Genomic DNA, 7881 nt, shown 5'->3' with positions numbered 1-7881 from the left:
TCATTATTAGCAAATCTCTTTCCACCGAACCATTTTTTCAAGTTTGTTTATAGAAAATAATCTGAGGGGGCTAAATCTGACGAGCACGGTGGGCGAAGAAAAAGTGCGAAACCAAGTTGATTGATGTTGGTCATCCCCATGACAGAAGCCTGGACTGGTGCGTCGTCTTGATGAAACAAGACTTTTTTCTCCAAATGGGGTCACTTTTTCCTAATTTCTTCGCCTAAATGTTGCAATAAATTTGTGTAATAACTTCCGTTTATTATTTTTCGTTCAGGGAGATGGTTAACAAAAATTATCCCACGTGCAGCCCAAGAAACTAACGGCCTCTACTTTCCTGTAGATGGAACAGTTTTCGCGTTTGTTGCCGATTCTCCCCTTTGAGACCATAGTTTTGGCTACTCTTTCGTCTCATGTGCAAAACGATAGACCCATGGTTCATCTATGGTTATGAATTGACGAAAAACTCGGCTTTATTACAGCAAAATTTTGTCTAACATTCTTTTGAAACATCCTTATGGCGCGGTTTTTGTTTATCTTGCACATCGCTTTCTCGTATACAATTATTCGGCTAAAATGCAACGTGTAATTATTCTTGAATTGCCTCTCTTCCAGTATAGTTTTGTTGATTTCCACTACATCTGAAGTGGTCAGATCTGGAGTGTCATTGGATCGACCGCTGCGGAGTTCGTGTTGGCAGCTCGTACGACCGCGTTTAAACTCTGCCGCCCAATATTTTACGGCGGTTAACCAAGAACCAGATTCCTCTTGAGTAGAGTGTAACTCTGCTTTGATGTTGGACGGACTAAGACCTTTCAAACGAAAGTATTCAATCCCGTATTGATCATCAATTTTTCTCATATTTTCGAAATTTCTAGAAGCGTTCACTAAAGACGGCTCCAAAACAACCATCAACGAAGTACCCTCGAATTTTAGGCATAACCTTTTTAAGGTTAAGTCTTTGCAATATAGATGAATTTTTAACAAAAATATCGTCATTTCACGTCAGGCCTGATACTTCTGGGACTATTCTGGTAGTAGTGAAGTATAGCGAGTTAGCTACAGAGTGCGTGTCTCTTGTCTAACCGGTGTTATCCCAATATCCGAAAAACAACAAAATGTACATGTGTACATGTTACATACTGACGTATACAGGGTGTTTCCTAACTACGTGTAAAAAATTTAAAGGCGTAAGCCTCGACTGATTTTGAGACAAAAATGTCTAGTAAACAAGAATTTCCAAGATACAGGGTGTTGAAATGTGATAAGAAAAAGAGATTTTATTTCCAAAATGACTCAATTTGGGTGTTTGAATTTTAGAAAAACACTTACCATCAGCAAGGCCGTAAACAAAAACCATATTGGCCATTTCTTGATTAGTGTAATTAGGCATTTGAAAAATTTTCAAAATTGAGGTATAATCTGATTTTTGGGACACAGAACTAAATTCTTTCACTTTAGAGAGTAAAACACCAAAATAACACTGATTATCTTGTTTATAGTAGTGGAAGTAGCAAAAAAAACTAACAATGAACAAGTTAGTAAATACCACCAAACCTTTAGAAACCTTTAAAACCTTTTTCAACGTCTTTCAGTCAACACCCTGTATCTTGGAAACAAGGCATTTGCGAACATATGTTTATTAGACATTTTTGACTCAAAATCAGTCGAGGATTACGCCTTTAAACTTTTTACACGTAGTTAAGAAACACCCTGTATAGTTCGTCGAGACACTTCGTTTAGTACATTATTGAGGCTTATTGCTCCATATTTTCTCTCCACCTATCGAAGATTGTAAAAAAGCGAGCAAGGGGACGCACTTGATTTCCAGGTCAGCAAGCTGCCTCTCACTGAATAATGAGCCACTGTATCTCGAAAACTGAGGGAGATAGCGCATCAGGGCAAAAATCCGGTAATTTTTCCTTGTCCCGAGAAACTTTAACCTAACGGGATATCTCTTAACACTTAGATGTAATCCATTTAAGCGTGGCCTTCCCGAAGATAAATCGGGGATTATCTGAAAAAAATGCTAAACAATAAACAGACATCCAGTGAGGAACTCCCGGGTGGTTAACAGACAAGAACAAACGCATCTATTTAAAAAGCTTCTTTTATCTTGATCCATTGGCTATCCGGAGCCATCAAGCCTCCAGCCAACACTCGTCTTTTGACAAATTGGCTGATTATCATTTTTAATTGACTACAAAAAAGTGGAATGAGCCTTAAATCCTCTCGCAGCCTCACGATTGGCTACCGAACGCGACTCGCTTAATCAGCCTTGACTAAATTGAATAAATTGAATAAAATTTTATTAATGTCTCGTAGGGTTTCTTGCTATTCATTACGATCGCATGAGAAAAACCTAAAGCCTCCAGAAGGCGTACGTCATCATTAGGTCCTTAATGGCGGCGGCTGCAGGGGCCCTCAAAGGGCGGTAAATGTCAACTTAATAAAACACGTCGAGATAATCTAAACTTGAGGGTTAATCCGGCAGTCAAGTGCCTTGAATTGAAGATGGGGTGAGTGATTGTAAGTTTCTGAGCCCTTAAGGGTCACTGACTGCATTGCATGCGCTAAAAAAGCTGATTTGGAGTGGAGCTCTCTAGAGGCTTCAGGTGTGTTAGGGACGTTTGTCGGGAGACTTTGAAGGATTTATTTCCTCCCTGGTTTAACCGCTGCCGTCCCGATTCATCTGGGCATTATCAAAGATCAGCTTTAAATAAAAACGTGAAAATTCATCATAATTATCATCCGAGGAACCGAGAAAATGAAACAACTACCCCGCGGAGCGTCCCATGGAAGGCCGAATAAATTAGGTGACAAAACAACTTTTGTAAGGGACACAAATATCTCTGCTGCGTGTATTTTATACATCCGGCCTTATGGCCAAATAAATTGTAAATCATTTGATTTGTCAGAGTTTCCGTGGACGTCGTGGGTGTATTTATGGTTGGGATATGATAATCAAATTCGACGAGGAACGTGCTTCTTTTTTGTAGTGGCTTCTGGTGCCTTAATGAATCGCCTCTGTGCCTCTCACGAGTTTTTCAACATCCTTCAACAATTTCCAAGCTTCCAAGACTGAGAGCTTATTAATCAGCTTTAAGCATGTTAAAAAAACCTCAAAGAATATTATTTAACATCCGGAATATGAAATAATGTGTGAACTTTGGCGGCACAACGGACAACGACGAAAGCTCTAGCAAAAGCGCCTTCGCCTGCGTTTGAGGCAGCGATCACCGGCTCTCCTTTAAATTATCCTTAATACCTTCAAATTAATTTTAAATTTCTGTTAAATTTTAATTTAATTTGCTTTAATCTAAGTTTGAATTTCTTTAAAATGTACGTTTAAATCTCTCTGAAGTTTAAGTTTGATTGATTCGTATTTGATTTTGTAGGATCTCTCGCAAAATTTGAAATTTAAAGTCAATTTTCCAAAAATCAGTGGCGTGCCAACAGGACGAGAATCCAGGCTAATGAAATGCAGAGAAAATCACACTGTCAACATCTCTTCGCAGGGACGCCGCGCCGCATACATTTATTATACTCAACTGAAAGACTTCTCAAGTATTCTAAACAATCCGTTACAACAAAATCAACCCCTAACGGACCTTCCAAATGTCCGAACATTTGCCGAAAATAGCCCACCTCTTGGTCATCGGACAGTGGTCCGATGGGAAATCAATGGGATGATAAATGGCCGAATAAACACATCCTCGATCCGCACAATGTCCATCGATAGAATTTCAATTTAGGCCTAACAATGGTCAGCACTCAAATCGGGCCTAATTTATTGGGCGGATTTGCACTGAATCTGATCGCTTTATTAACAGATACACCGGAGGTTGCGGTCAAGTCGGCACACGTGTCATCCCCCGAAATGAGGGGGTTGCGGCAACTGCAGATGACCCTGATGGTGATGATGACTCAGTTTCAGGGGTTGTACGTGCATATACGGGTTCTTCGAGTTTCAGTTATTTGAGAACTATGTGTTATGGGCTAAACATTTCAAAATAAGTATTTTAGGCATTTTCAAAATTACTTTAAGTAAGTAATCTATATATTTTTTCCCATCGAATAGCGTGTGTTACGCCTCTGTATTTTACTTATTGCAGTGATGTAATTTGCACCTAACGTTAGACCTAACCTTTCTGATGGTGAATGTTGATCGTAGTTGTCAACGCTACCTGTCGTGTATTTTTACTGGACACGGCAGATGGCGCAGCTAGGATGTCTTCTTCCAGACCCAATATCCTCGATATTTACATGTCGATTTTTGACTGCGTTTAACCGAGACGAGATGACCCGAACTGACAATATCTGAATAGGATCGAAATCGGTCTTGTGGATTGTTGAGCCGGTTAAGCGCAAAGTTTACTCGACACTATTTTTGAGAGCTGCGAATCTACAAATTTGATAGCTCAGACTTTCGCACAGATTTGCACGTGTTCTTCAAATTTTCTGATTGAGACTTTTGAGACCTTTGGAATTATAGAGGAACATTTCCCTCCTGGCAACCCTAAAGTCTTTCCTAAAGGTTTTCTACGTCCCTGCTCGATGCGAGCCCCCGCCCCTGGGGCCCATCAGCCCGGGGCGGCTTTAAGTGGCCGGGGATGTCACTTCAATTATTTGGGGCTCGCGTGCACCGAAGGCCCCTGTTTTTTAGCCCTGATCGGCCCTCGGGGACGGATCTTTACGCTAATTGTCGAATAAATAAGCGCCCGGACTTAATCTAATTTTTTCGGTTAGCTGATTGCTTATGGTAGCTACTAGCCTTTAATTAACTGCGTCTTGTTGCGAAATAAAACCTCGGAATAAGGTTTATCAAGGGCCATTTCACCCTTATATCAGACGTTTCAGTGTGGGGAAACCGCTTATTGATGCAGTTTTCCCGGGAACCAATAAGGGATTTATCGTACTTATTAGATGCGATAAAACGGACAATAAAGATGACCATTACATGATCTACTGTTTTATGGGTTCGGCGATGGAATATACGAGAGGGGCACTCTTTGGGGTGGTCGCATAGAAAGACGTTTAGGACGATACGTGATGCGATTCTGCAATGGACAACTGCTTTATTTTTATTATTCAATATTGTGCCGTGGCTACATTTGGCCCCCTAATGGGGCCCATTGATTGGAGATCACAATCAGGTCGTTACCTTTAATTTGGGAGCTCAAAAAACTATCTTTATGATATCGTTAACTGTTGATGTGCCCCCTCGCATTATTGAAACGTCAAAAACTCTATCGATCAACAATAAAGTTTTAATAATTAAATCTCGTCAGAGACAATGATGCGAAACGAGCATGTGGGCTTCGATATTCGATATTTAATTAATTCTTTACCGTTTACAGCTGCATAATGAATGGGATCTTCTCTTACGTCACCCACGTGCGATTTGATTTTTAACAAGATGAAATTTGATATTTTGCTTGGTTCTGATTTTTCACAGTTAAAATTTATTTGGAAGGTGCACTTCAAACGAGCTTAATTGCAGTTATATCAAATTTAAGTCAATTTTTTTTTAAGTTTGATCTCCCAAAGTTTATGTTGATTTAAAAAAATTGTAAAAAAAGATTAAAAAACATTGAGCAATTACTAAGGATCATTAAACAAGCTTATTTCAGCAATATCGAATATGAGTGAATCCTCGTTTTCACTACTCAAAAGCTGAATCTTTTGAGTAGAATACCCTGTATGTTTTTTTACATTTGGAGAGTTTACGCTATGGATTAGACTTGGTACTACCTTGCCGAATTTTTTGTTTGCCGACTTAGTTAAAGATGCAAACCTTATACAACATACAGACCTCTCAATCTTCTCTGTGTCTCGAAAACGAGGAATTCCTTGCAATAAACTGACATTTGAAGTGAATTTTTACTTTAGCTGCTATAACATACGTCGCCCTGTAGATTTTTCCATACCTGGAAAGAATAGAAGATGGGGAAAATTCATGGGAAAACTGCCTTTGCTTCTTGCACTTTTCTCCATTGATTTTTAAGTGTTAGACCTCTTAAGGCGAGCTTTGTTATGAAATCACCTTTAAATCAATTTTCGCTTTGGCCTATCCAAGTTCAAATTTGATAAATACAACACCTTGACTATTTGTTCATATTTGGAGAGACATTCGCTAGGAACATCTGCGTATTCGTTTTTCCATATTTTGCATTATTAATTTTAGAATTTAAAATAGCTGAAAATTAGCCCTTTTGCTTGAAAAGCGACACTAACTAAATGATCATTGTCGCTATCTCACTTTGACCGTTAAAAATTGTGCAAAACGATGATTTCTGGAGAAATCGGAACTTTTCAGCTTTTCCAGAAATCCGCAGTGTAACATGACATCTACATGAGTTTATCTCCATAAAAAACCTGCAGAATGGTGATTTTCATGGCGTCAATGGAATTTGACGTCCTCTGTCCTTGATACCATCCCAAAGGAAAAAAATAAGTTATTCCATTCTGTTGATCTGATGGTCGTGCCGTCCACTTTTTATAGTACTACACCTCGTCTAATTAAAACTAGGTGTAACTAAATATTTTAGAACACAATCAAGAAATACTATTAACCTGCATACAGATAATGAAGCGATATGACCTAAATAGCATAAAATGTGAACACAGCATTCAATTTCCATTTAAAATTCGTTAGTAATTGCCTTTCAAAAATTATAGCTGACTGTTGTATAATTTTTTTTCACACGCCCTGTATTATAACGTCTGATGTCATGACGTTCTGTTTCTCTGACTTTAATTTACATATACACGAGTGTTTCAACTTTAACGTGCGTAATATTAATAGCACATTGAATGTTCAAAAATAATGTCAGTTTGCTATATAAACTAACCGTTAATAAAAGTTCCTTTCGCAGATACAGGGGGTTGCAATTTATTAAAAAAAACACAAAATATTAAATTTCTTCAAAAAGGGCTAGAGATCCTTTAACAAAATTTTGGAGATGTTGACGACTATAAATAACGCATATGTTTTAGTAGAAAAAAATATTTTTAAAATTTTTCAGTGGCGTGCATACCTCCAAGTTAACGCATTTTTTTTTTAAGTGGTACGCTACTGGATTTTCTAAAAATAAAAATTGTTCTGGAATTTTTGGTTCAATTCTAGGGAAATATTCTCTCTTGCAATTTTTTCGTCCGACTCACCGGTTCTAAGTAAAACAATTAAAATCATTTTAATACACGTTTAGTTTGCTTATACATTAATCTTAATTTGATACTTGCATGAATTGATACACACTTAATAAGAACTTTTGACGTAAAAATAGTCAAGATTTCCCTGTATTCTTAAAAAAATGTGGTGAACAGTCTTCCTTTACTTTTAAAATTTCCAGTAAAATAATGATTTCATTACGGTGAAAATTATTAATTTACGAGGTGCATTAAAATTATACAAATATTTTTATATGGAATCAATGGGTAGAACGAAAAATGTTTAGAGAGATTATTTCTGAAAATTGAAGGAGGAATTTAAGAATAATTTTTACTTTCAGAAAAGCCAGTGTCGTACCACTTTTTTTGATAAAATATCTCATTACATGGAGGTAGGCACGCCACTAGAAAAGCTAAAAAATATATTTTTTAACTAAAACATATGCGTTATTTATAATCGTCATCATCTCCAAAATTTTGTTAAAAGATTTCTAGCCCTTTTTGAATAAATTTAATATTTTCCAATTGTTTAAGTAAATTTAAACTCCCTGTATCTGCTAAAGAAAACCTTATTCGACGTTAGTTCAGGTTAGTTCAGGTTAGTATTTTAAGTTTAATAACATAAAAAGTACATTGGCATTTTTTTGTAATTTTATGGAAGGGAAAACTACAAATATTACTGAAAATGGTCGATATCTCTAAAACTCG

Source organism: Euwallacea fornicatus, chromosome 19 (genome assembly GCF_040115645.1).
Source record: "Euwallacea fornicatus isolate EFF26 chromosome 19, ASM4011564v1, whole genome shotgun sequence".
In the NCBI taxonomy this organism is placed as follows: Eukaryota; Metazoa; Arthropoda; class Insecta; order Coleoptera; family Curculionidae; genus Euwallacea; species Euwallacea fornicatus.
Note: the sequence above shows the minus strand (reverse complement) of the source record.